At 41.0% G+C, this 27,044-nt stretch overlaps 1 protein-coding gene across 3 annotated transcripts in view; it reads left to right on the top strand.

Annotated features, from left to right (window-relative positions):
- Positions 1–27,044, top strand: part of BACH2 (BTB domain and CNC homolog 2) — a 349,101-nt gene that overhangs the window by 202,091 nt on the left and 119,966 nt on the right. For 2 of the 3 annotated variants that reach the window (XM_042986810.1, XM_042986812.1), the window contains one exon: positions 1,421–1,569. The gene's annotated coding sequence lies outside the window, so the exon portion shown is untranslated. Of the gene's footprint in view, positions 1–1,420; positions 1,570–10,339; positions 10,524–27,044 lie in introns of all 3 variants that reach the window. The other variant, XM_042986811.1, reaches the window with a different exon arrangement.

Here is a 27,044-nt window from a genome sequence, read left to right as displayed (position 1 = left end):
CGCTCACATTTGTGTAACACTGAATGAAAAGTAGAAACAAAACTCTTGAGTTTTTTGTGTATCTGAAAAGAATACTGGTCTGCAAGCTTTTATCCCCAATTCTGAATCCAAAAGCATTCAAAAATCAAAAGGGTTTTTTTGTAACTTCTTTGGTAGAAAAACCTGGCCTGAACCAATGTGAGATTCTGTTTTATCCACCTTAATAGGAATATGCATTGGTTTTGCTACAAAAATATTACAAAATATGTCAGATTATGGGGTGCTGCTCCAGACCCTGATGGAATATTATGTGATAAATCATAGTTGCATCAAAATAGTTTTTAGAAACGAACAATTCTGAATTCAGGAACATATTCTGAAGCTCAGGAGTTTCGGTTAAGGGTTATGGAATTATACAACAAAATATCATTAGTGATTTATCAGGTCCAGGGCTACAGTTGATCCTTTTTTTTTTCCTTTATTTTATTTTATTTTAATTCCAGTTAGTTGACATATAGTTATCTTAGTTTCAGGTGTACAATATAGTGATTCAACACTTCATATATCACTGGTTGCTCATCACGGCAAGTGCACTCCTTGATCCCCATCACCTATTTCCCCACCCCCCTCCCACCTACCTTCCCTCTCCTTTATTCATAGTAGTTAAAAGTCTGTTTTTTGGTATTTTTTCTTTATGCTTTTCTAATGTTCTGCAATCAGCTGGTATCAATTTAGCATTAGAAAAATGTTTTAAAAATAATCATATTTAGGGGCACCTGGGTGGCTCAGTCAGTTAAGCGTCTGACTCTTGATTTTGGCTCAGGTCATGATCCCAGAGTCATGGGATCAAGCCCCACATCAGGCTCCATGCTGAGCATGGAACCTGCTTAAAATTCTCTCTCTCTCCCCTCTCCCTCTGTCCCTCTTCCTCGCTTATGCTCTCTCTCTAAAAAAATTTTTTTAATAAATATAAATTTTAAATATTATGTGAATAAACATATTTAAGGCATCAGAGAATCATCTCATCTCAGAATTCCCAAATGTATCCTTTGTTCCTGTATCTTCCTGTTATTGCAGCTGCATGTGTCTTTTAAACCAAGGTGTTCTCATTTGTTGAAAGGAAACATTCATGAGATTGGACATGGGTCTCATAACTGCTTTTGGGTTCAAAGAGCTCCCAGTGAGGGATGCTTACCTACAGGAAATATTCACCAAACAGGGCTTCCCCGTGGGTTGAGCTCAAGTATTATTACTATGGACCATTTTATCATGTTCTGTTTATGTGGAGTAGTCAAAAGGCAAACAGCCAGAGGCATAGCAAGTCAGATTCTGTCATAAAAGTGAGGGACACGGTGTGGCAGGATAGCAGGAGGGGAGGGAGAAATGTTAACCTGCAAGGTTTACTCTGCTAATGGACAGCTCTTCCCCCCTCCCCATTCAGGTGGACACTCACTGACCTGTCACAAGGTTGCCCTGCAAAGCTTTGGGGTCCATGTCTGAATGGATTGCTGTAGCCTTCTCATCTCTCCCTTCGCCCAGTTCCCTGCATCCTAAGACTCGAAGCCAGCACAGAGCCTGGAAAAATTACATGTAAGTTGTGACTGAGGTTTCTTTCCTGGAACCAAACAATGGTAAGAATTTTCTTAGATGATAATAACAAGTAGCCTAAACCCACATGGGTTACTTTTCTTTTAACAAAGTATCTCGAAAATGATAACTGAGGAAGGGAGCAGGGATTAGAATCTTCATATTGGTGCCTCCTTAATGCAGTGGGTCTTTAACTTGCACCAGAATCACCTGGAGGGCTTGTTAAGGTACAACTTCCTGGGCCTCATGCCCAGAATTTCTGATTCAGTAGATTTGGGGTAGGCTGGGAAGTTGCTGTTCAAACAAGTTTCCAGGTGATGCTGAAGCGAGTGGTCCAGGGACTCCGCTTTGAGAATCACTGCTTTAATTCACGTGTAACTGAAAGGATGAACAATAAAGGGAGAAAAATATATTAAATATTCACTCTTAAATGTCACTAAATTAAGATATTTAGTGCTTTACTTAACATATTGACTCATGTCTCAAGAAAAGAGATTGTGGGTGCCTGGGTGTCTCAATCAGTTAAGCATCTGACTTCAGTTCAGGTCATGATCTTATGGTTCGTACGTTCAAGCCCCACATTGGGCTCTGTGTGTGGAGAGCTTGGAGCCTGGAGCTGCTTCAGATTTTGTGTGTGTGTCTCTCTCTGCCCTCCCCCCCCCCACAAATAAATAAACATTAAACATTTTTTTTAAAAAAGAGAGAGAGAAGGTCTTCTTAGGACCATCACATTTGAAAGTCCAGCCAAGTAAATGCTGTTATTCTGTACCAGCTTTAGAGTCAATAATACTGGTCATTCTTTGTCCTTGGAGTGCAACAAGGGTCTCAACTGTGCTGTTTTTAGGCTAAAATGACAGCTACAGTCTTTTTGCAGGTATGCTTATCACGTTTTAGATACACTCAAAAGGGAAGTCTTTTTTCCCCCAGATTGACAAATGTATTGCTGCTTTTCAAAGTGAATCATCATACTATTATCTTTCTTCTCATACACTTACATGGGACTCAATTTACAAAGCACATGTGGGAAGGGAGACACATCTGTAATAAGTAGTCCAGGTCATCAAGTTCAGGTTCTTGTGGGGTTCTAAGTTCTCAGGACTGACATATTTTGAGGATCAGCATTTTGAGGATCAGCATTGGCTTTGGAACATGCCAATCACCTCTCCACTGAGGACAAGAACAATTTATTCCATGTTAATAGAAAAAAGTGGAAGATTTTGGCTCAACAAATGCACATTTGGATATATGTGAGCATACATGCAAATGTACATATGTGCCTATGAATATATATGCACTTGTATATTTCTAGCTTTCATTGTAAGAATTTTAAACATTTTTTCTTTTGTTTCATTGAGTCGGTGTGAGGATAAAAATAGTGTGAGTGATGCTGTCCAGGAAATGTATGAGAAATTTCTGGGCATTTTAAATCTGTGGATAAGCATTGTGATTTATAACATTTTACTTGGATATGGTAAATGTTCATTCAGAGGAGCACTTAGAACATACAGTTCTTTTATTAGAACTCTCAAAAATTGAGAATAATCACTGTTCATAAAGCGGTTCTAAAGCAGACAGAATGAAGGAGCTTATCTATTGCCTAACCATTAGCAGAGCCAGAGATCCTGGAGGTACATGTAAGTGCATGTATTTAAACTAAAAACCACAGAATCAGAAAAATAAGGCAAAAAGGTGATAGATGATGAAAGACTTCTGTAAGGACTTAATCTAGAGCTGCCTTCTCGGGGCTGCCCAAAGGGTAACACGGATGGTAAGAGGGCTGATAGAGTTGTAAGTGATATAATTATGTCTTCTGACTCCACCCTCACAAACTGTAACATCTCTGTCACGCACTGATTAGTTATTCTGCACAGCATCCTTGGAAGCAAGCTTTTCAGTTTACGAAGCATCTCCACCATGATATGGAAGAAGTAGGTTGGATCAAATGCTCCTTAATCCCCTTCCTCCTTTGGCATCTGCGAGTGTCCATGTTTACACATCAGGTTTTCCTGTACGATCACCTTTGATGTCAGTCAGTTTCATGGCCTGGGGAGGGAAGAAGGCTGCTCCAACACCTCAGGTGACTCGCCTCAGGTGACTCAGTGCTTGAAGCTCCTGCCAGATCTGGCACAGCCTGCCTAAATCACTCCCTGCAGCCTGGGGTGAAGCCCTCGGGTCACCGAGTTGTCTAGAGCGTCTCTGTAAAAGTGCCGTGCATGTGTGGGGACAAGGAGTATGGGAACCCTCTCTCCTTTCCACTCAGTTTTGCTGTAAACTTAAATCTGCATTAAAAACTAATTTATTTGTTAATTTAAAAAACCTAAATACCAAACAGTACGACAGTTCCTAAAAAAAATTGAACATGGAATTACCATATGATCCAGCAATTCCACCTTTGGATATATACCTAAAAGAGCTGAAAGCAGACTTGGACAGGGGCACCTGAGTGGCTCAGTCGGTTCAGTGTCTGACCCTTGATCTCGGCTCCGGTCATGATCTCATGGTTCATGGGATCAACCATGGGATCCCGTGGCCCATGGTTCATGGGATCTTGGTTCATGGGAATTATCTCTCTGCCTCTTCCCCACTCATTATCTCTCTCTCTCTCTCTCTCTCATTCTCTCTCTCTTTGTCTCTCTCTTTCTCTTTCTCTTAATATAAATAAATAAACTGAAAACAGAGACTTGGACAGATGTTTATGCATTCATGTTCCTACAGCATTATTCACAATAGCCAAAAAGTGGAAGCAACCCAAATGTCCACCAGCAAATGAATGGATAAGGAAAATGTGCTATATACACACAATGGACTATCATTCAGTCCTAAAAAGATATGAAATTCTGACACATGCTACAACAGAGATGAACTTTAAAGATACTGAGATAAGCCAGACACAAAAGGACGAGTATCGAATGATCCCACTTATATGAGGTACCTAGAGTTGTCAAACTTAGAGCCAGAAGATAGAATGATGGATGTCAGGGTTTGAGAATAGAGAGGAACAGGGAGTTAGCATTAAATGGGTAGTTTCACTTTGGGAAAATGAAAAAGTTCTGGAGATGGATAGTGGCAATGATAGTACAACAATATGAATGAACTTAATGCTACTGAATTATACTCTTTAAAATGGTAAATGCTATATATATTTCACCCCAGTAACAATTAATTAATGATTTTTTAAATGTATTTATTTTGAGAGAGAGAAAGTGTGAGCAGGGAAGGGACAGACAGAGAGAGTGTGTCGGGGCGGGGGGGCAGAGAGGAGAATCTCCAGCAGGCTCCTCACTGTCACGAGCAGGAGGGGGGCAGAGAGAGGGAGGGAGGCAGAGAATCCGAAGCAGGCTCCGCACTCTCAGCACAGAGCCCGATGCAGGGCTTGAACTCATGAACCTTGACAGCATGACCCGAGCTCAAGTCGGACACCTAGCTAATTAATGATGTTAGGCGCCCCAGTTAATTAATGATTTTTTAACTGAATTTCAGAGCTCACTTGCCTTCCAAGAATGCTGTGCAGAATAACTAAAGGAGCTGTTACAGTTTGTGAGGGTGGAGTAAGAATAGATGGCTGTGTCCCTCATACCTTCCTCAGCCCCATCACTTTCCCTGGCACCCTTTGGGCAAGGATAAGGGATCTGCAGAACGTATACTTCACTCTTAGGGGTGGGTTTCCCCTCAGGGCAAGGACACATTTGTCAGAAACTGCCAGGGAAGTTTGCCATAAACGACTATAATCTCTACCAAATGTCATTGACAAATGCAGGAAAGCTGTTTCACTGTGATGGAGGGAACGTGTACCCACCTGTGCTCCTATAGTGGGGCTGCTCCAGTTCACCTGAATTGTGTGTTCATGAATGAGTCCAAGCACAGTGCACCATAATGCACAGGCTTATGGCCCTCCATGCATAGCTGTGACACAGAACAGGTCTTCATCAGTAGAGGTGGACATTGGGGCACAAACCAGAGAATATGGACTTGATTATGTTATAGCCACTGATTGAAGCCTAGTAGAAAAAAGGAAAAGCTGTAGAAGAAAATTAATAGCAAATAATTCTCCTGCAATGGAGCCTCAAGTTATTATAATGCCTATTTTACATACTCCAAATGAAGTCTCATTTACCCCTCATCACCAAATCACTGTAATACCCATAAATCACAGATCAATTTAGTGAGTCCTGCAGTTCTATGAGGAATATGCAGGACTGAACTTACTAGGTTAGTCCATTAGAGCCCTACTTTGGGGGGATTTTGCTTTTTATTCTATGCTTCTTGAAAGCTGGACTTGGAGAACAATTAGCAAATTCTCATGGGGCCCAGTAGCCATGTTTTCTTCAGACCTCTTGTACTACCTTCAGACCCTGCCCTTGGGTCTGACCAGGGCTTATAATTCCTGAAGAGCAGTGCGTAAAGACCCACAGTTCCAAAAAGCTCAGGAACCTCTGTCTGAAATTTTCCCACTTCTTCTTAAGGATGGAGGAAGAAATAATCGGGATAATCAGGATTATGTGTGTGTGCATGCACATGCATGCATTATATATTGTATACATATACATGCATATGTAGGTATTTGGCTTAAGGGAAACGAATAACCAATAAAGTCATCAAAGTTAAAGTACAATATGTATAAATCAGTCCCATTGTTCCTACCCTGACTTTCCAAACCTGCTTAGAAACGAACTCTCTAGGTGATGGAGAGAGGACAAAGGTGATGGAGGACAGGGCAAAGTAACAAAGGTTTCAGCTGCTAAGATATCAGAAACTGGAATTGAAGGTTTTTATAGAAAAGAAAATCCAGGGCAGCAAGTCTGAGAGAGAAAAGTCAGTGCTCATTCATCCTTGACATCCACATGCGGCTACCTGCTCCCTAAGCTTGAGTTGAAATGACAAGAATATAGGATTAAATCAAAATAAATTCAACCCCATGAGTTCAGAGATCATAATTTTTAGAGGGACACACTGACACGGTTTTTCCCCAGAGAAGACCAGGAAACCAAGTCGCCCAGATGGAATGATATAAGATAGAGAATACTAACAAAGATAGACCCTTGGGGGCTCTCCTTGTAGGCTCTCATGTCTCCTAGGAATCAGATTACCTCGTTCCAGACACTGAATTCATGTTTAGTGACGGCTTAGCTACCTGGAACCCAACAAACCAGAATCCTGAATTCACTAACCTTCATACTTCCCCACCCCCACTCAAACCCCTCCCGCACACCCCACCCTACCTACTGCACACATCCCACTTCCCTTTTTCTGAAATAGAGATTCAGAAAACAAGATAGCTTCGGTTTTGTAAAGATGGAGAATAAACCCTGGAGGATATCTGTAACTGATGACACTGACCTGCTGAATCATTGAAAATGGTTAAATGTTTTATAATTAAGAAAAGAAACTGCTTTTGAAAGATTTTCAACAAAAAGCATTTTCTAGCTGTCAGTTAACCAGAAAATTGAAACAAACAAGAAAATCTTCTTATCCTCAATTAGTCCAGTTAAAGAGGTTTTATTAGACTTATTTTCATGCCTTAATTAATAATCCAAAACTGTTGATTTACAAATATATATATATATACCGTGTTTATTCTTCTTGAAAAACTGCAAGGTTTAGCTTTTACCACCTTTCCAGTGCCAGAGTTTAAATTTCAGATATTCTCCTTATGTTCATTATTTGGAACCCTTTAAAGTTTGGAAGCACTTTAAAAGTGGTACTATTAATGATATTAAGAGTAATTTATAAAATAATTTTATGAACATGTATATTTCATTCTTATAGTCATTGGGAACCCATTGGCATCGTTTTTTTGTTTTTGTTTTGTTTTGTTTTGTTTGAGAGAGAGAGAGCATGAGCAGGGCAGGGGCAGAGAGAAAGGGAGAGGGAGAGAATCCCAAGCAGGCTCCTCACTGTCAGCATAAAGCCCAATGCAGGGCTTGAACACACAAACCGCAGATCATGACCTGACCCAAAACCAAGAGTCGGACACTTAACCGACTGATCCACCCAGGTGCCCCAGCATTAACAGTTTTGAAGCCAATTCTTTTGTGTTTTTTTAGAAAGATTGTATGATGCACTTATTTGTAGCATTTAGTGTTAGGATTATGTTCTGCTCAGAGCATCATCAAAATTAATTTTTATTCTCTGCATATACACTAATGGTACAAACAGATAGGGGTAGTGTTACCAGCATGATAGTATACATTAATATGTAAATCAGAAATTTCACATGGTATTCTCTCTGAATCTCCAAAGAAACTCAACCATGCATATTATGAAGCTACTTTATCAAGTGGTTATCAGTTGTAGCACAAATAGTTTATCAACTAATTCTAATCATTTCCAATCTGTTGCTTTTTAGAAATTATTTGTGTGCTCTCTTTTGACTGTACCTTTCATTGGCAAAGTGACACCTGTCTGTGAGCTGTGATTTAACCCAGGTGGTGGCACCACACTCTTACAAGGACACCTGCCCACCCCCATTGATCGTTGTGAGGGCCCTGGCATCTGCAGCTGGAGAGTGTGCAAATCAGGGATCATGATGAGAAAGAGCAGTATTTGCAAAGTTCTGGAGTGTAGGAGGATTTTTAGAGTCCCTGTAGAGCTTAACTAGAAACTGTAATCTATTGTTTCTAGTAGATTTTTCCTGTATTTCATGTCTGACTTGTCGCCAGGCCAGATTATTATACTGGGTTCCGTGTATCAAGTATTTTTAATTACTAGGAAGAGCAGAACCAGAGAATAATTGTTTCCTTTTGTTAAAACAGGAGTAGCTTTATTTTCCTGATTGTGGAAGTAATATGTTTCTTGTACAAAATTTATAAAACAACAAAGAAGAAAATAAATTACCTGTAATCCAGCTACCCAGAATAAAACCTGACTATTAACTCATACTTTTGTGTATTTTTCCAGACTCTTTTGAATTAATAAAATAATTCCAAATTTACAAGCAGTATTCTGGACTGGTTACATCCCACAAATTTGGTGGAGCTTAGGAATGATGACTTTAGCTATCATTTTCTAGGATAATGATCTCCTCGTTTCTTATTTTTTTCTCACAAATAACATTAATCATCTCTTACAAGAACAGATACCTGTGTAGATACACCATTATCTTTATCAAGTGGAAATCAGTATTAGCTTTTTTTTTTAATTTCTGCATCTTGTCAATGAAAAGGACTATTGAGAGGCCCTTAAGATCCTAATGGGCCTCTGGAATCATAAGAGAACGATTTAATTATATGTAAAATGGTATTAGTGTTAGATCAACTAACTGTATTCTAGTTATTTAAGAAATTTGTTATCAGTACACAATATAGCAATTTGCCAGAAATGGGAAAGGTTGGTTAGCCATATCCCCAGCCATAATCCAAACAGTATGTTCTACAGTAAAATTCTGATTTTATACCTGATGGTACCAAAATGTGATTCAAATATATCCTTTCTTGTGCTGTGAACCAGAGCTTTTCCTTCAACTTTGAATCCTTTATCCCCCTTCAAAGAGACTTCTCTTCAAATTCCTCTGGTGTGGTGTTATAGTTCCTGGGATTGTCCTGATAGCTCTGTGCTTCCCTTTGGGAAATGCTAGGACTTTGGGTCAGGGTGAATCCTAACATGTAGCTAAGGTGAGGAAGGATCTTAAGCACTAAAAGAAAACCCTGATTAAAAAAAAATTAAGGGGATTGGGGTGCCTGGGGAGCTCAGTCAGTTGAGACTGACTCTTGATTTCAATTGGGTCATGATCCCAGGGTCATGGGATGGAGCCCAGCGTCAGGATCCATCCTGAGAGTGGAGCCTGCTTGAGAGTCTCTTTGTCCCTCTCCTTGTGTCCCTCCCCCACTCATGCTCGCTCGCTCACTCTCTCTCTCAATAAAAATTTTAAAATGAATCGCTTTCTAAAAAAATTAAGGGGATTGTTAGATTCATCTGAAAAATGTAGGAATGTTTTCTACAAGCCTTATATCAGTAGAATAAGAAGTCTATAGTAAGAAGCTGCTAGAAAAGATCTTGTTTTAAAAGAATGATCTGTTTTTGGTCTGGTCATGACTAGGTCTTATCCCTTATACAAGACGTAAGTTCTTTGAAAGCAGATTCTTCTAGGTTCTTCTCTCTGCATCCCTTCACCATCCTTCGTGTCCTTGTTTCTAATCGGGACTCCGTATGTATTGAATTAATATATCTGTGGCTCGTGACTGACAGATGAATGAATGTGCTCAATTCACGTACTACATTTTGCCTTCTTGCTACAGAAGTCGAGGGGTGCTTTGATAAATATCCGCGATTGTTGAATGCCCAAGCTGGCTACAGGTGTGGGGAAGTGGTATAGAGTACTTTGATCCTCCTCAGGAGAAGGAGATGCTAATGCGGATAATAAGAATTTGCTTCTTTGTCTTCAGTTTCGGTTTGACCGCTTTGCTTCACTGAGTCACACAGCACTCGCTCTTCGGTGATGGACATGTCATTTAAGCCTGAGACTGTCCCTTGGACTGTTTATGACATTGTATCTGAATTTCCCATTACATTAACAGCCAGCATTTGTCATAAAACTTCAAGAACACGTTAAAAGTTATTTGGTTTGTAGTTGACATTGAGATTAACTTTCTCTAACCTAAACCAGTGAAAACCAAAATGCTCCTCACCACATAAAAGTTTTGCTTTCGCTGTGTTCAGACCCCTCCCACCTTCTCAGAGCACAGTCATTTGGAGCCTAGTTTGGGGGCGGTGTGGTTGTATCTCCGTGGTGTATGACCCACTTTTTCGTAACACTTAATTACCCGTGTTTTTACAGCACTAGTCAGAAGGTCTGACGAGAGTGGACTATAACCCAAAAAAGATTTTCTGATACACCTCATCAGGGCTGCTCTCGTACCGTGCGTTATCGGAAGAAGGTGTTAGCTCTGCAGGGCATGTGTTAACTACCAGAGGATGACGGAACATTTCCTCTAGTTTCTGGATAATGAGCAAGCACACAGGTAAAGAAAGATGCCTTTCTCAGAGTTGCCTCCTTTCGCGTCTTAATTATTTTGTTGAATTGACTTTTAAATATTGATCACTACCTGCGTATGTTTGCTGTTGAGGTTTGCAGAGGGTTCAGAAGAACAAGCATTTTAATTGCTACCCTGGGACCTTAACCATTTAACTTTTCGTTAAAAGTCTAAGGAGAGAGTCATCGAAAATAGACTGTCATCTGTATCCTCTCTACGCCCCTAGAAAACATCCTCTTCGTCAATGTGTTTTTGTTGTTTGCTCTTAAAGTGTCTGTCTCTCAGTATCAGCTGCTTGGCGGGTGTGGCAGCCGTGTGAGTTAATGCTTGGTGAGCTGCCTGAGATGCGGTGGGGACTGTGGACAGGGCAGGCAGGGAGGGGAATGCACAACAGGGAAGGGAGATGGCAAGGAGGTAACCGCCTCGGTGAACATTGTCCAACTGCAAACTAAAGGCAGACTGAGGAGCAGCAATATTGACCTCACTTGGGTAAGATCCTTTCTGACAGCCTGCTGTGCTTTAGCAACATTTATGTTTCTGATACCACTTTCGTTCATTTGAGGAACTTTTAAGACCTTGGCATTGTCTCAGAACAAAATGTTGTAGGTATCACCTTCCTGAATATACAGAAATGTTTGTGGGTGCATTTCTTTGCTGAAGGTTGGTTGACATGCGGCTCGCAGCAGGTTAGTGCCCGTGCCTTGCGGATCACACCTGCCTGTGTGCTGAATGGCATACCAACGTGGAGTCTCGGAAAATGCCCAGAGATAAGTCAATGTTGTTTTCCCTGAAAGTCCTGATACAGAAAAAGAGTGAAAGTACCAACACTAACTGGAAAAAATGTCACACGTTTTAGCCTCTTTGCATCCCTTGTTAGGACAAACCCTGCGTTGGGTTTTTTACATTTGTGAACTTGTGCGGTAGGTGGAGCAGTGTGGGTGGCCCAGAAAAAGTAGCGGTTAGAATAAGATTTTCCATTTATTGCCCTTTGTGCATGGCTAAAAATAAGATTCATACAAATCAGAATATGTAGTGCAAGCACAATCACTCTGTTAATTCTGATGACTGGCTTGCCCACATCTTTGCATCTGTCTGGTAAGTGGTGCGTTGGGAAATAAATGTGACTCTGTTTCAGCAGCAAGAGGCAGCCAGGTTTTTGCGCTGTTTGTCTACATGTGCTAGTTTATCAGCATTTTCCCCTTCTGAAGGAAGAAAGGCTCGACTCATACATAAACAAATTGTGTCGATGGAAGGCTGAAATAAGTGATAGAATTCTTGAATCTTTTTTTAAAAAGCAATTGCCTTGTTTGAAATGCTCTTTTAAAACATCATCTTTTTGAGTCATTGTTAGAAAGTTGTTTCTTGAAGACTCGCAGCACGGGAAGGGGAGGGTTTCTTAGTGGTGTGGCCAAGAGGTTAGCAAAGCCTCTTGTTTGTGGACTGATGGGGTCGGTGGGGAGGGAGGACGAGGATGAGTGTGTGCCTGCTCTGGAGGACCCTCCTTGGACACAGATGTTGGGGGAGCAGTTAACCAAGTAGAAACTCCCCTTTATCTGACTGCTGAGTCTACTGCAACCACAGTCAGTGATAACGTGCCAGTTTGTGGCTAGAAGAAACACCAAAGAGAGGTGGCGTCAGCGTTCACAGGGAAATTTGTACCTTGGTGATCCCGGTGATGGTGCTGTCCCCATTCCGCTGGCTGAGTGGCTGTGGCATTTCCAGAGAATGAGAATGTCTGCAAGTGTTTTGAGCCTTTCAGTTTGATGTAATTTGCGAAACGAGATGAGTCAAGAGGGCAGTCATTCCAGAAGCGTCTGGAAATTGAAGACTCCAGATCACATTCCTCACTGGCATCTCCAACTGAAGCAGATAGGGTGAGGCATGGTGGTTAAAGCAAGGCAAGAGCTTTGGGAGAAAGAGGACTCAGGACCAGATCTTAACTTAGCTACTTGCTGACCTTGATCTGTTTATTTAACCTTTCCTAAGCCTGGATGTCTTTATTTGAAAAAAGGAACAGGGATCGTACCTACCTCATAGGGTGGTTGTGCAGATTAAATGAAATAACATATATGAAGTACAAAACCAGCACTTATTAAAAGGATGGAGTTGTTACTCTTCTTTGTGCCATTGTAAAATATGAACGTGCTGGAGAATTTCGGGGCATTTGGGGGTTCCCCTGGATGCCTGGGGTACAGATTTTGGAATTAAATGGACACACGATCAGCCTCTTGTCCAGTGTTTCTCAAACAGAAAGCTGCAGGTCATTTACAGAGTAGTTTGGTTCTTCACAGGTTACCGATGCCATCTGGGGGATCATTTCTTTATTTTGCCATTAAATCAGCACAATGTAAGCCTCTCTTTCCTTTTAAGGTTGGTACTGTGTTGAGCATATTCAGTTATTTTTACCTTCTCCCTATGTTTTTTGTTTAAGCATGGATATTTCAGCTCTAACATCTGTGCATATTAAATTGTAGTACCTGCTGATGTACGTTATGAAAGAGAGAGCGCTGTTTTAATCAAGTGCAGTTTTATTTATTTTATTTAATTTTTTAAATTTTTTTAATGTTTATTTATTGTTGAGAGACAAAGCATGAGCATGGGAGGGGAAGTGAGAGGGAGACACACAGAATCCGAAGCAGGATCCAGGCTCCGAGCTGTCAGCACAGAGCCTGATGCGGGGCTCGAACTACAAACGGCAAGATCATGACCTGAAGTCAGACACTCAACCGACTGAGCCATCCAGGCGCCCCAATCAGGTGCAGTTTTAAATATTTCAGGTGGGACTGGGCAAAACTTCAGGAGCAGTTAGCTTCCATGGTGGTGTAATTCTCTACAGAAAATATTGTATCTGTTATAATTCTGATTACCGGTCAGTCCTAGAGATGACCAGATACTGACAAGCAAAAAACAATTACTGTCACTTCTTTCACTTTATTATTTTTAATAAGTTATTTACTGTTTAATGGAGTGTATGCCTGCCCTTCTCAGAGTCTTTCTGCCCACGAAATTTTTCCATTAAAAAAATAAATACATTGGGACACATGACTGACTCAGTCAGTAGAGCATGCAACTCTTGATCTCAGGGTCATGAGTTCAAGCCCCACGCTGGATGTAGATCTTACTTATTTTTTTTTAAGTAAATATACTGTATATTTCATCATCGAATCATAATTGTGTAGGCATCACTTAATTTCTTTGGTTAACCTTTAGTATTAGATGCTAAGAGTTGGCATCAGACTCTTCCTTCAGCGTCCTCCATGACCTTCGTGGGATGCAGTTTTTTCATTTACCAAATTAAAAAAGAAATTTGACTGTACCTTGACTTTGCCTCACCTGGGACCTGACAAGAAGTGATAAATGAGATCAATAAGCTAAGGAATTAAAACATGGTCCTGATATAAACAGTGCCAGCTAGGTTTTAATTGATGTATTTTGCTAGTTGGTTGTTCTTGTTGTTGTTCTTCTTCTTCTTTTTTTTATCCTCCACATTTTTTTTATGGTCTGTCCTGTCATTCCATTCACAGATACAACTTCTGGCTTGTAATTTCCATGTCAACATTATCGTTGTGGCTTCTGGGTTTTTAGTGTTAGTACCCAACAGACTGGGGTGGAGATGTTTCTCAGGTCAACTCCACCGGTAAGATCTGTCTTTTATTAGAATGGTACCCAGCTTCTTACAGTGTATCCAGACAATGCTGCTTTTTAAAGTTTTTCTGTTGGATGGAATGGAAGAATGCTTTTTAGGCAGAGCAAATCATTCAGGGTAACTTAACAAAGTTCTTGGCATTGCAGGCATAGCTTTAGTCCCCTCCATGAACACATACATACACTCCCCATTATCTTTTCCTGCCATATTGTACTTTGCCAGAGACTGAAGTTTCTGTGAAGACCATAGACAAGAGAAGGTGATAAGTTAGGCTTTGACTGTGATTTCCTCCCACACCTTCATAAGAAGTGACGGAGACTCTGAAATCCGTCCCATTGATATACCGTGTGCTTCTTCCTGGATAACAGCCAGTTTTAACCTATCCTTCATGTGCAATTTGAGGGTACTGGCTGGGCTGAGCTCATTATTCCTTTGGTTGAATAATGTAAAGCATTTGCAATGGAGATTTACTCTAATGATGTATTTTAAGTGCATGTCCGCATTGCCAGTTTAATGCACTCAGTCATGGAATGCTTTAGAGTTTATTGCTAATGGATGAATCCTCAGGAAAATCGGAATTTTCAATAAGATTGACATTTGGAGTGAGAAATATAAATCTGATGAGAGCATTTTAACCAAGGTTTGTAATTAGGGCTGAATGGAGTAAATTTGTACGTGCATACTACAGAAGGGCACAGCAGAAGGTGAAATTGCACGCTCTGCTGTGAATGAGGGATGAAGGCTGATGTATCAGTGTCAGGCCACGACACTGTGGAGTATAAATGACACTGTCACCAAGTGCCGCACAGGCTACCAGGGGAATTCCACTCCAGTAAATTACATTACTTAGACAGACCTGACGGCATTGTGTCGGAATGAGAGAGGGGAAGAGAAGGCTGTCAGCATCCAGTGGAAGATATTACAGTACAACTGGCTGCAGGGATGGAAATCACTGGTCTCCATTCTACCTGGATATTTTGTATTCATCTCTGTTAATTAGTTTACAGAAGTTACAAATGTGTTCATGTAAAAGCACATCGTATTTACCTGGGGTGTAGGTTATGTGGTCAATCACAAGGGAATAACTGTAAGTTAATTTGTATAAATTGGTTGGCGTGAGACTCTCTTTCTTGTTATTTGTACCTGGGTGCATTAGATATTCAATATAAGCTTGCCCTTCTTTTCTTTTAGTGAGGATTCAGCATACATTGTTACCAGGTAATCATCATTCTCTCTGTAACATTATTTCTTTTCAAACCCTGCTTTAATAAGAACATATGTTTCTTTAATCCTCTCCTAACACTGTTTCCTCTCATCACCTTCCCTCCCTAAGGGAGACAAAGTGTACTGGCGCATAGCATTTCGTTTTGTGAAAGAGCTCAGAGTTAAGAACAGTCGATTCCTAGAGTGCAGTTTGTGGAGAAGAACTATTTTTTCACTTCTATTTTCTTTCATCCCCCTGCAGTGAAGTGAGGCCACCCCTTTTTTGGTCCATCTGCCAGGCTATCTCTAGGGAAGTATTAGGAGGAGAAAATAAGAGCATTGATTGTACTGCTGCCTTCGGAGTCATTGAAGATGTGCTCGTCACCTTTGTCTGGTTTGACCTCCAGTGCCAGTTCTTGAAAAACCCAATTGCAAGGTACTCTGGAATTAACATGGTCACTTCTTAACCAGAAAGTAAGTGTCTTCTCCTCAATGGATAGAGATTTGGAACAACATCCATTCTGGCTTTCTTAAATATGCTATACTTTGTCCTTAGTGAAATAAACCTGATAAGCATCTCTGATCATGTGTTAGCAGTAAGAACACATCGTTTTCTGCAGAATGGCTCTGTAAGACTTCCAAATGACAGGTTTTAAGCAATCCTTCAGAAATAGGACACAAAGAGGTAACGGTGACAATAATAATACCTTAGACTTGATTTTTATTCTTTCCGAAATATACTCTATCCATATCTATCATCTGTGTGATTTAGTCTTTATTTGGTAGCCATAGTTACAGTCTTATTTTATTCATCCGAGCATAAAAGTTAGAACCAAGGTACTTGGGAAACTAGTTTTGAGGGTGGATAGGAAAAACCTAAGTTAACAATAAGATGGTTCTGTTTTATGTAAGGTACCATCTTACATAAAAATGTTAGTTGATGATTCTAAAATAAAAACTCAGTGTAAAAAGCATGATATAAAATGTCTTAGTGCCATGTGCTATCCTCAGCATACAGACTGTGCTTATAGACTTTGCTTTATTTACTAAAGCTGTACAAAGTCTAGGACTCTGCTGTATGGGAAATGAGAGTCTATCCCTAAATAAACTCACTAGAATTTGTTCCTTTTTTCTTAAGTTTATTTTGATGGTAGTATATGCCTTATATCGCATATTTTCTTTTTATCCATGACATCGATTGGGAACTCACAAGTGTTTTGTTGTTTGCCACAGTAGTACACATGCAACATATTTCTTTGTCCCGGCCTCTTGGTGCAGCGTGCTACCAAACTACATCTTTGAGTTTTTCTGAACTGAATCCTGATGGAAGAAGTGTAACAGCATCTAGAATGGAACTAGTTTAGATGCTTCTCCATCCTATAGAGGTTCCTTTGTTCCTGCCTACCTACCCATGTCTGACTATATTCTCTTCTTTTTCCTACATCAAAATTGGAAAGGGAGAAGGGGGAGCTCCTTAGGAGATATAGGTCTGTGGAGAATTGTGAGTACTCATTCAGAAGCTATTCTTAGTTCTGAGAAATATAATGAACTTGTGCTTTGAGTCCTGGTGAATCTCCCATTAACAATGCCACTGTCATCACCACTTCTCTGCCTGATTACATTTTCCCCAAAGACTACTGGTTATTTTTTTCCCCTAACATTCTGAATGGAGTGTCTTTTGAGTGAAACACACCTTGGAAGGAATTGGGTCTGGTTACCCAGCAGACCTGCCTCTTTAATAGTTCGTTGGGTGATTCTTAGTTGTCTTTTTAAGTGCTTCTAGTTTACATTACCTTCAAGTCTGCTATGTAGAAGAAACTGTCCTGTAGACCTTGATTTACTTGTCAGAAGTCACCCCATTTACATTAGCGCTTCGCTTCCATTATCATTATGGTGTTTCCAAATGACAACCACTGCCACATACAGCCGTGTTCCCCGAGTTCCCAGTGCTGCAGAAAAAGAGACTTTTGTTCCGACTTGATGAGGAAAAAAAAAAGCAAACAACAACACCAGTTCTACCACCAGAGATCCTATAAAGACGTGTTCAAATGAACAATAAGGTCGTTTGTTCACATATGACATCAGGATATAAGAATTTAAACAATAAGACCCCTTGTGAAATGTGGCAAAATATGCACCACAAACGTTGTGAGTTTCTCTGTCTCGTGGAAGGCAGTTTTTACATGGGCTTCAAAAAAACCCATTAACGTATAAACTACCCTTTAAAAAAAGAAAAGAAAATCACTTGTCTCACTATAACATTAAAGCAATTTCTGTTCTAAGGAAAGCTAAAATGCATTCATTTATATAAAGTGCATGCACTATAATTTATTTAAAAAAAAATACAGTACTCTATTAGGAAATGCAGTGCCTCTTCCCCCCTTCACCTGAAATAGGAAATCCATCATTTTGTCAAGACACCTCTTCCTTTGAATAATATTTATTTCTTCAAAATGAAAAAAAAAATCCTTTAAATGACTTAGATTCCTGATGAAGTTTTAAGGCTTGATAACAATTCTCAAATCCTTTGACACTGGTGGAGCATGAGGAGGAAAGAAGACTGCTTTAAATTGCAATTTTAATTGAATTTACTTTTATTTGAACCCTATCCTTTTTTGCTTTGAGCCTTAAAGGAAGGTTTAGTATATTTGCAAAACCCCAATAGGACTATGGCAGAGAGACGCAGAGATCTCCGTGACAGCTTGGATCGGGATCTCTGACAGTACCTCAGAATGATTCCTACTTTGATGCTGATGTTTAAAATGTGACCTTCCAGGATAACGGGGAAGGGAGTAGCACGAATTAACTGGTCAAAGGTGCTCCATTGAGCTGGCTTACTATTAAACTGTAAAGACTTTCAAGTATTTGCAGATGGATGTATGTACAGCATCCTTGCAGAATCCTCTTAATTGAAGAAATGTTTCATCTCCATCTCTGTTGACAGAAAAGATTGCCTACTGATAATTGCTTTGCTTAAGTGTCTGATAATATGCCAGGAATGAGAGCATTCTGTGTTGGGTCATCTTTAATTATGCATGTACCACCTGTCAGCTCTAAATCAGCACCAGATTAGATCCTCATGGAGTCAGTACAGGGAGGGTTGGGAGGAAGCTGAGGTGATCTCTTTTAGAAGTAACAAAAATAGATAGTAGTAAACATGGCTTATAACCTGCAGTTTTGTTTTGTGTGTGTTTTTTTTAAGAGAACCTCATCTTCATTGTTCTGGACCAGGCATAAGCTATTGGTACATCTAAAAAATGTTTGAAACCTTGCCCAAGCTACCTCAAGTAAAGATAAATCACTGCAAGAGAAGATGGTAGCCCCATCTGTTGCATTTCCTTTTTGCTCCTTCTCGTCATTGCAAATGAGCCAGGGAAAAGCTCAGAAACATTTTTTATAAGCTATGTGAGGACAGGAAATATGTTAACGATGTTAGATTTCATACATTTCAGGGGTTTTTTCAGTAGTTGGTTGGCTTTTTTTAGAAGGACAAATGTGGGTTGGAAATAATGCTTGTTACCCTCTGTCAGCTTTTGATAGTTTTATTCTCACTTTTCAGGGCTGTTTGGGACTTTCTGGTGGGATGTTTAGGGTTCTTTATGAAAGGTTCTGTTCTCTCTTCTATGGATTTGTGAGAGGTGTTTCTCTTTGTTCACCTGTCAGAGGTTTAAGGGAAGCCTTGAGTTACTGTACACTTTCCAGAGGAGGGGCTGGAGGACCGAGAGGCTGAAGGCAGAGAAGGAACAAGCAGAAGGAAATAGCAGGTGGGAGAGTTACCACGTCTTGAGTTTCTTGAATTCCCCTGCCAAGGTGAGGTTCCTAGCCTGTCTGCGTTCCAGCCTGAGAAAACAGCCTTGGTAAGAGTTTGTGAATAATAACCTTAGAAACAAGACTTCAGAGATCCTTAAATGCCTTACTTCAAACATGGCTGGCTAGAGGCACTGAAGAGAAAGACAGGTCAGCTGATAAAGGGGCAAAGAGCTCTGACCCCCGTGCAGGTCTCCCCGAGCCCCATAGTCCACCTCACAGCTCTGAAGGAACCTTGGCTGCCTTTGAATACTTGAGGCGCCATTTGCTTTTCTACCCCAATCAAACAGTCCACTGATGTAGAAGTACCATCTCTGAGGGGCGCCTGGGTGGCTCAGTTGGCTAGCGTCCAACTTCGGCTCAGGTCGTGATCTCGAGGTTCGTGGGTTCAAGCCCTGCGTCAGGCTCTGTGCTGACAGCTCAGAGCCTGGAGCCTGCTTTGGATTCTGTGTCTCCCTCTGTCTCTCTGCCCCTCCCCTTTTCCCGCCCTGTCTCTCTTTGTCTCTCTCTCTCTCTCTCTCTGTCTCTCTCAAAAATGAATAAAAATAAAAATAAATTGTAAAAATAAAAAGAAGTACCGCCTCTGAAAAGAAGAGCAGGCTCAAAATACTTATGACCATACCATTGCCAGTGCTTAGGCTATTTAACGCTCACTTTACACTCATGGTACACAGGTGTTATAAGAAGAATTTTGAACTCCATACAAAGGATACTTCTTAAAACAAGAGAACATAGTTTATCCTAGGCCTTGACAGAAAAGAACATCTGAGAGGGAAGCGAAGCCAGAGAAAAATTGAAAAAAAGAGGAACGGCGAGGCGGGGGAGGGGAGCAGTGCTGCCGCGTTCTCTCATGCCAGCTCATCTTTGCAAAATCTTTTCCATCTACCTGGAAAGCTCTTCCACTCTCTCCACCTGGTTAACTCTTACTTTGAGTCGTTCCAGCATCCTCTCCAAGAGCTTTCTTTGCTTCCTTCAGGCTGCATTAGCTGCTGCTCCTCTGCGATTCCACAGGACAGTCCCCACCTCCTTCACAGCACTCATCATGCCTTACTGCAAGAGATTGTTTATGTATCTTTCTTCCCAACAAAGCGGTTGCTGAAAAAGCTAACATCCTCCTAATTATGACAGTAAAAGTCACATGCGCAGTGAAAGAGTGTAATGATCTCATTGGACTCCATAATCCTTAGAGCACATTAACTGTGTTTTAAACCATTTTAATAGCATCTGTGGCAAGGGAAACAGACAAACTTGAGTATACTTCATGAATAGGGATCGGGAATGGAAAGGGCATCAGAGAGAGTGTCTTATAACCAGTTTGTGAAGGAACCGAGGAAGGTTAGACTAGAGAAGAGAAAAAGAAGGGGAGACATAACAGCTGTGTTTAAAGACTTTGTCACTCTAGAAAAAGCAGAACCAAAAGGTAGAAGTTATAGAGAAAGAGACTTGGATTCAGAACAGTAATTTTCTTGTGGCTAGAACTAGCTGGCAGTGGAACCAGTAGCCCCATGGGGTAGCAGTGAACCCCCTCGTTATTAGAATGAGAATCATTATCTTTTAGGGCCATATTTGGGGGCTGCTATAAACAAGATTGCTGTACTGTCTGGGAGCATAAACCAAATAACCGTTCCATTGTGGGGGGTTGTTTGTTTTTTTCTTTTTTATTGGAGTATATTTGGCACACGATATTATGTTAGTTTCAGGTGTATCACACAGTGATTCAACTTCTCTATACATTATTCTATGCTCACCACAAGTGTAGCTACCATCTGCCACCATATAACACTATTAAAATATCATTGACTATATTCCCTGTGCTGTGTCTTTTATTCCTGTGACTTATTCATTCCATAATTGGAATCCTGTATCTCCCACCCTCCTTCCCTCTGGCAGTCATCAGTTTGTTCTCTGTATTTATAGATCTGATTCTGCTTTTTGTTTGTTTGCTTTAATGTTTATTTTTGAGAGAAGAAGAGAGTTCAAGCGGGGGAAGGGCAGAGAGGGAAAGGGACAGAGAGGACCTGAAGTGGGCTCCGTGCTGACAGCAGTGAGTCCAGTGTGGGGCTCGAAATCACAAACCACGAGATCATGACTTGAGCCGAAGTCGGATGCTTGACCGACTGAACCACCTAGGTGCCCCTGTTTTGGTCTTTAGATGCCACACTTGAGTGAAGTCGTATGGAATTTGCCTTTCTCAGTCTGATTTATTTCACTTAGCCTAATACCCTCTAGGTCCATCTGTGTTGTCGCAAATGGCAAGATCACATCCCTTTTATTGCTGTGTAATACTCCATTAAATATATATACCGCATCTTCCTTACCTGTTTGTCTCTCAGTGGACACTTAGGTTGCGATTGTATCTTGGCGATTGTACATAATGCTGCAATAAACATAGGTGTGCACATGTCTTTTTGAATGAGTGCTTTTGATTTCTTTGGGTAAATACTCAGTAGTTGACTTATTACATCATATAACCATATAGTTATTTTTAAGGCTCAGAGTCCCCATTCCATGCAGAGTCACAGGATGACCGTGGGACATCAGCCCAACCTCCATGTGGTACCTTGTTGGTCTGGTGCTCAGCCTACACAGACTCACAAGTTACAGGCTGAAATTGGCAATGGAGTGTTGTTCAGGGAACTGGATACTTCCTTAGGAAGTCCGTATGGTAAAATAGAAGGGGCACTAGATTGTGTCCCACCTCACATGCATCCTGGCCTCTTGCTAGCTGTGAGTGTGAGTGACTCCCTCAAAGCCTCAAAGTCTCCATTTCTTGCCATACAAAACAAAGAATGTTCATTTCACAATGTTGTCTTAAGGCTTAAATTAGATAAAGGAGCCCTCCGTGGACAGCAACGTGCTGTCCACAGGTGGGTACTTGTCCAGAGCCTCAGCTCCGTGACTGACAACCTGTGAACTCAGTGTTGTCCCCAGCACAATGGGCATAACTGCCTTCCTTGCAGGGTTGCTGTGAGCATGATGTCTAAGTGTAAAAGCACAGCACCTGCCACAGAGGAGGCGTTCCTGATGGTCAGCCTCATTTTACCCTCTGGAGCTGGGAGACTCGGAAAAGGACATCCCACCTCACCCACCTCACCCACCTCTGCTGCTCAGGTCCTCGGAAGGTTCTCTTTGACCTGCCTCTGAGACTCAACCCAGTGCTCATAACCTCTCCTGTTGCCCTGTCATCTCAGCATGGGGCCACCTTCTCTAATTTTTCTTGTTCTTCCTTCCTCTTCTACTTCCATATCTTCCCAAGACTCTTTTATTCTTTTTCCCATCTAATTTCCCTCTCTGTCTTTTTTTTTTCCCTGCATTCTGGATGGGATTGTTTTAATAAGCACAAAGTTTAAAGTATTATTTTCTGTAATTTTTTGTTTAAGAGGTTTTATATAGCTGGGGGTGGGTGGGTGGGTGAGGCCTGTTTCATTTTCTTCTGAATTTGCTTAAGGTTATTTTTTTTAATGTTAACATTTTCCCATCCCTCCATCCCTTGGGCTTGTAGTCATTAATTTGCCAGACATACAGCAGCTGAGTGTCTTTATGACGTTGCCAGAGTTAGGAGAGTGTCGTTCACAGGGAACCTAACCCATATATTAACTCAGACAGAGCAAATTGCTAAATAAAGAGCTCCAGAATGCCAATTTGATGCTCTTGTTCCCAGAGCCTTTCCCATTGAAAGGGGTTGCTGAAACAGAAAAAGCAATGGGCAGGGGAGGGGAACCTTCCACCATTCTACGGAGTCAGAAATTAGAACACTGCTGTCCACATTCAGACAATTCCTTCATCCATCTATCCATCCATCCATCTGTCCTGCCATCCACTAAATGCTCAGGAAATAGGTGCTTGTCTGAAACCCAGCATAAGGTCCTGGGAAGACAGTAGGTGAGTGCTAGAATCCCTGCCCTCAGCCTTCCTTCTCTATCCTCTGCTATTTGAGCCACTAGACTAGTGGCTTATTTCATCTGCATTTCCGTATTCCCCGAAGTCCTCACAGGATCTAGTGCAATAATGCGCGAATGACAGTAAAAGCTGCAAGATGGAGGAAGAGAAAGAAGGAAGGAAGGAAAATAGCCAAAGAAGAAAGGAAATTGTATTATATGTAGTGCCAGGGGTGTAAATTGGTACATGCTGTAAGTGCAATTTAATGATTACAGTGAGCATCCAGGGAAACATCACTACATATGGAAATTTGAATAAACTTTACAGGGAAGTGATGCTAATTATCCTCATCTGTGTAGAAGTCAAAATGTAAGCTACACATTCTCTAGGCACATCCCTTAGAACACACCTTTCTTCTGATTTTTCTCCCTTTAAGCTACATTGCTTGTTATTTAGCACAAAAGTGTGACTTTACCCCTCTAGTCATTTCTAATTTTTAAATCAGAAAACTGAATTATTTCCTTTGCAAGGAAAGTAAAAAAAAAAAAAAAGACAATCTATCCCCCCCCCATCTCTTGCTGATCATAGTGTTTTGGGGGGGGTGCCTTGACCTGGTGGGAAGAGGATTGCTCTTGTTCTCAAGTCAACCAGTGGCAGCCGATTGATGTACTCCTTTCCATTGACTTCCAGGTGTTCGTGGGAGGGGCAGGAGGAGAAATACCTGCCTTGTGTGCACCCCGGGGTTTTCATTACAATCAAGTGAGAAGAGATGTATACAAAAGCACTTTGAAAATGAAGGTGCTAGATATGTAAGGAATTTCATTATGAAATATAACAATGTCAGTTATATTTCACAGTATATTTATGTATTTCTAAAATCTTAGCCCAACACTTGAGGTCATTTGCTGTCTGCGATTTAGTCAACTGCCAGATTCCATTTATTTATTTTTTTTTTAATTTTTTTTAACGTTTATTTATTTTTGAGACAGAGACAGAGCATGAACAGGGGAGGGTCAGAGAGAGAGGGAGACACAGAATCTGAAACAGGCTCCAGGCTCTGAGCGGTCAGCACAGAGCCCGATGCGGGGCTCGAACTCACGGACCGCAAGATCATGACCTGAGCTGAAGTCGGATGCTTAACCGACTGAGCCACCCAAGCTCCCCTGCCAGATTCCATTTAAAAGAAACTTGCAACATCCTAAAAGAGAAATAATTTCCTCCTTTCTTCCTGAAAGTCCTCTGGACCTTTGTCTTGTCCACAAATATATGTATTTTTTTCATAAACCGATGCAAAGATATTTGAGCTTTAAACTCCCATTCCTCTAACTTTGTATAAGACTTTGTTCCTGTCTTCACTGCCCATGCAGGGTTGTGTAAAGCTCAATCCCTACCAGCAGAGTTCACAGTCCAGCAGAAGATATAAGACATACATAAATAGCTATGACACAGGTAGCAGGTGCCAATTTATTTCATAGGTAGAGCTGGGAGGAAGGGCATATCTGGTGGAGATAACTAACCTGTTAAGCAGGATAAGGAGAAAAGAAAAAGCAAGACACATTTGAGAATCCTAGATTTGTCTTACCATGTATCTTATATTTGTCTTATCCCTCTTGTTATATTGCAGGATCCTTGAAGACAGGGACTTTCAGTTCATCACTGCTATATTCAGTGGTGCCTGGTGTGTTTATAAATAGTAGATCTTAGTGAATGTTTGCTAGAGCAAGTGTGTTCTGTATTGTGTCGTGCTTAATTTCAATCTCAAAGTCAATATTCCCATTTTTAAGCTCATTACCTTGATTCTGTATATAAATGGCTATTTTGGACCTTTTCAGAATTTTTTTTTAACTCCGCAGAAGAAAACAAACAAATGATGACCTCGGGAACATAGTCTTACATTCTAGAACATAGAATAAGGAAAGTTTTGTTTACGTTTGGAGTGCAAACCAAATACAGAGAGTCAAAAAGCTCTCCCTGCAATAGGAAAAGTGACTTCTGGACCTCCTGTTTGTGTGTGCAGTTGGGTTTCTCTTTTAGCAGGTTCAATTAGATCATATAAACTCTTTTTACCTAGCAACCTACATGATACAGTGATTTAGCCACCAACATTATATTTATTGCTAGATTTGCTGGATTCCCACATTCTTTACTAGAATTTATACTAGAATTTATAAGCTCCACTAGTGAAGAATTATTTGTTAAATTCTCTCCTGTGTCCTTGGGGCCTCAAACTATGTTTGGCATGTCATAGGTGCTTAATAATTATTTGCTGATAGAATGATCGAGTGTGTCAAGCCTTATCGTAGACTCTGAGGACTAGAATGGTGAGTAAGGGACAGTCTTTGCCCCAGGAACTCCATAATCTAATGAGGAAGACAACACACGAAGCCAATAATTAGTATAGAATGTCAAAAAGCAATGATAAAAATACGCAAAGAATTTATTTTCTATTATTTAAGTGTTGTCGTTATCACCTTGAGACAAGAAGTATCAAAGAACAATCAGCTTTTGTCACCGTCCTTTCCTTTTGTTTGATAAACCTTTATCCTAAATTGTCAAACTTCTTGGGAGGTAGAGACCCACGATAAGCTCCAGGATGCAATCTATGCTCAAAGTTGCATAGAGAATAGACATGCACATCAGACTTCCAAGTCAAAGCCACCTGCCATGTAAAGACAGACACTCCTGGTTTGAAATTGTTCTTTCCAGCATCCGTCCTAGTCCAGCCTCCTTTGCAGTTCCTCTTAGTCTCTCTTCCCTGTTGAAGTTTGGTGTTCCGTAGCTGCCTACAGTTTTAGCTACCATGTAAATGCTGAGAACTCGACTATGTCTTATTCCAGGCTCCACTTCCCTCTGGAGTGGTGCTGGATACGAAACTGCCTTGCCAGACATTCTGAAAGGATTTTATGTTCAGTCTGTCCAGACTGGAGCTCGTAATTTCACCCTCCTTTTCCCTCTGTCAAGAACAATCCCTCCATATCCACCCATCAGACTTCCCCTACATGCTCTGCATCCAAGGAGTCTCCTCAACTGCCCATACTACCTTGAACTTCTGTGAACCATGTCCTTTGTGGTCCCCTGCTTCAGTCCAGCACCAGCCAACCCAACCATCTTGTCTCCAGCCTTTCCCACGCCCTTTCATCTATTCCACATGAAGCCAGAGATATTCTTCTAAATCAAAGATAGGAACCAATATATTAGAAACTCTTATTTTTATTTTTATGTTTATTTTTATTTATAAAAATTTGTTAATGTTTATTTATTTTTGAGAGAGATAGAGACAGAATGCAAGTGGGTTAGGGACAGAGAGAGAGGGAGATGCAGAATCTGAAGCAGGCTCCAGGCTCTGAGCGGTCAGCACAGAGCCCGATGCGGGGCTCAAACTCAGTAGCTGTGAGATGATGACCTGAGACGAAGTGGGACACTCAACCGACTGAGCCACCCAGGCGCCCCTAGAAACTCTTTAACATAGCCTGTAACGCCTTTTGGTTTCTCTAGTTTCATCTCCTGCCACGCCACTCCATCTTCATTTCTATGTTCCAGGGGTCTAGCATATTACATGGGTTCCATGCATGTTTACTGAATGAACCAGTCAAGCCAGAGCTGAGACGAGGAAAGGGCACCTAGGTAAGAAACCTAAGAAGTGAAGACAGAGGTAGGAATCTGTGTAATGTGTTCAAGAGAGACCAGTGGCTCAGAGGATTTTGACTGGAGACCAGAGGCTATAGAGGGACACTTGCACACTTTGCCCTTTGGCAACAGCAAATGATTTGAGGTTTCTCTATGTACCCTGTGGTTTCACACTCTCATGCCTTTGCCACTCTCTTGGACCCTCTCCATCTCATCCATCTGACACCTGGCAGGCCACCTCCTATATGAGGTCGCCACTAACCTAACCTCCCTGCAGATGGTCTTTCAAGGCTGAAAGTGCAGTGATTTAGCCACTCACCTTGTACTTACTCTGGGCTTAATAGGTC

The sequence above is a fragment of the Panthera tigris genome, chromosome B2 (assembly GCF_018350195.1).
Source record: "Panthera tigris isolate Pti1 chromosome B2, P.tigris_Pti1_mat1.1, whole genome shotgun sequence".
NCBI lineage: Eukaryota > Metazoa > Chordata > Mammalia > Carnivora > Felidae > Panthera > Panthera tigris.
Note: the sequence above shows the minus strand (reverse complement) of the source record. Positions and strands in the feature narration are given on the sequence as shown.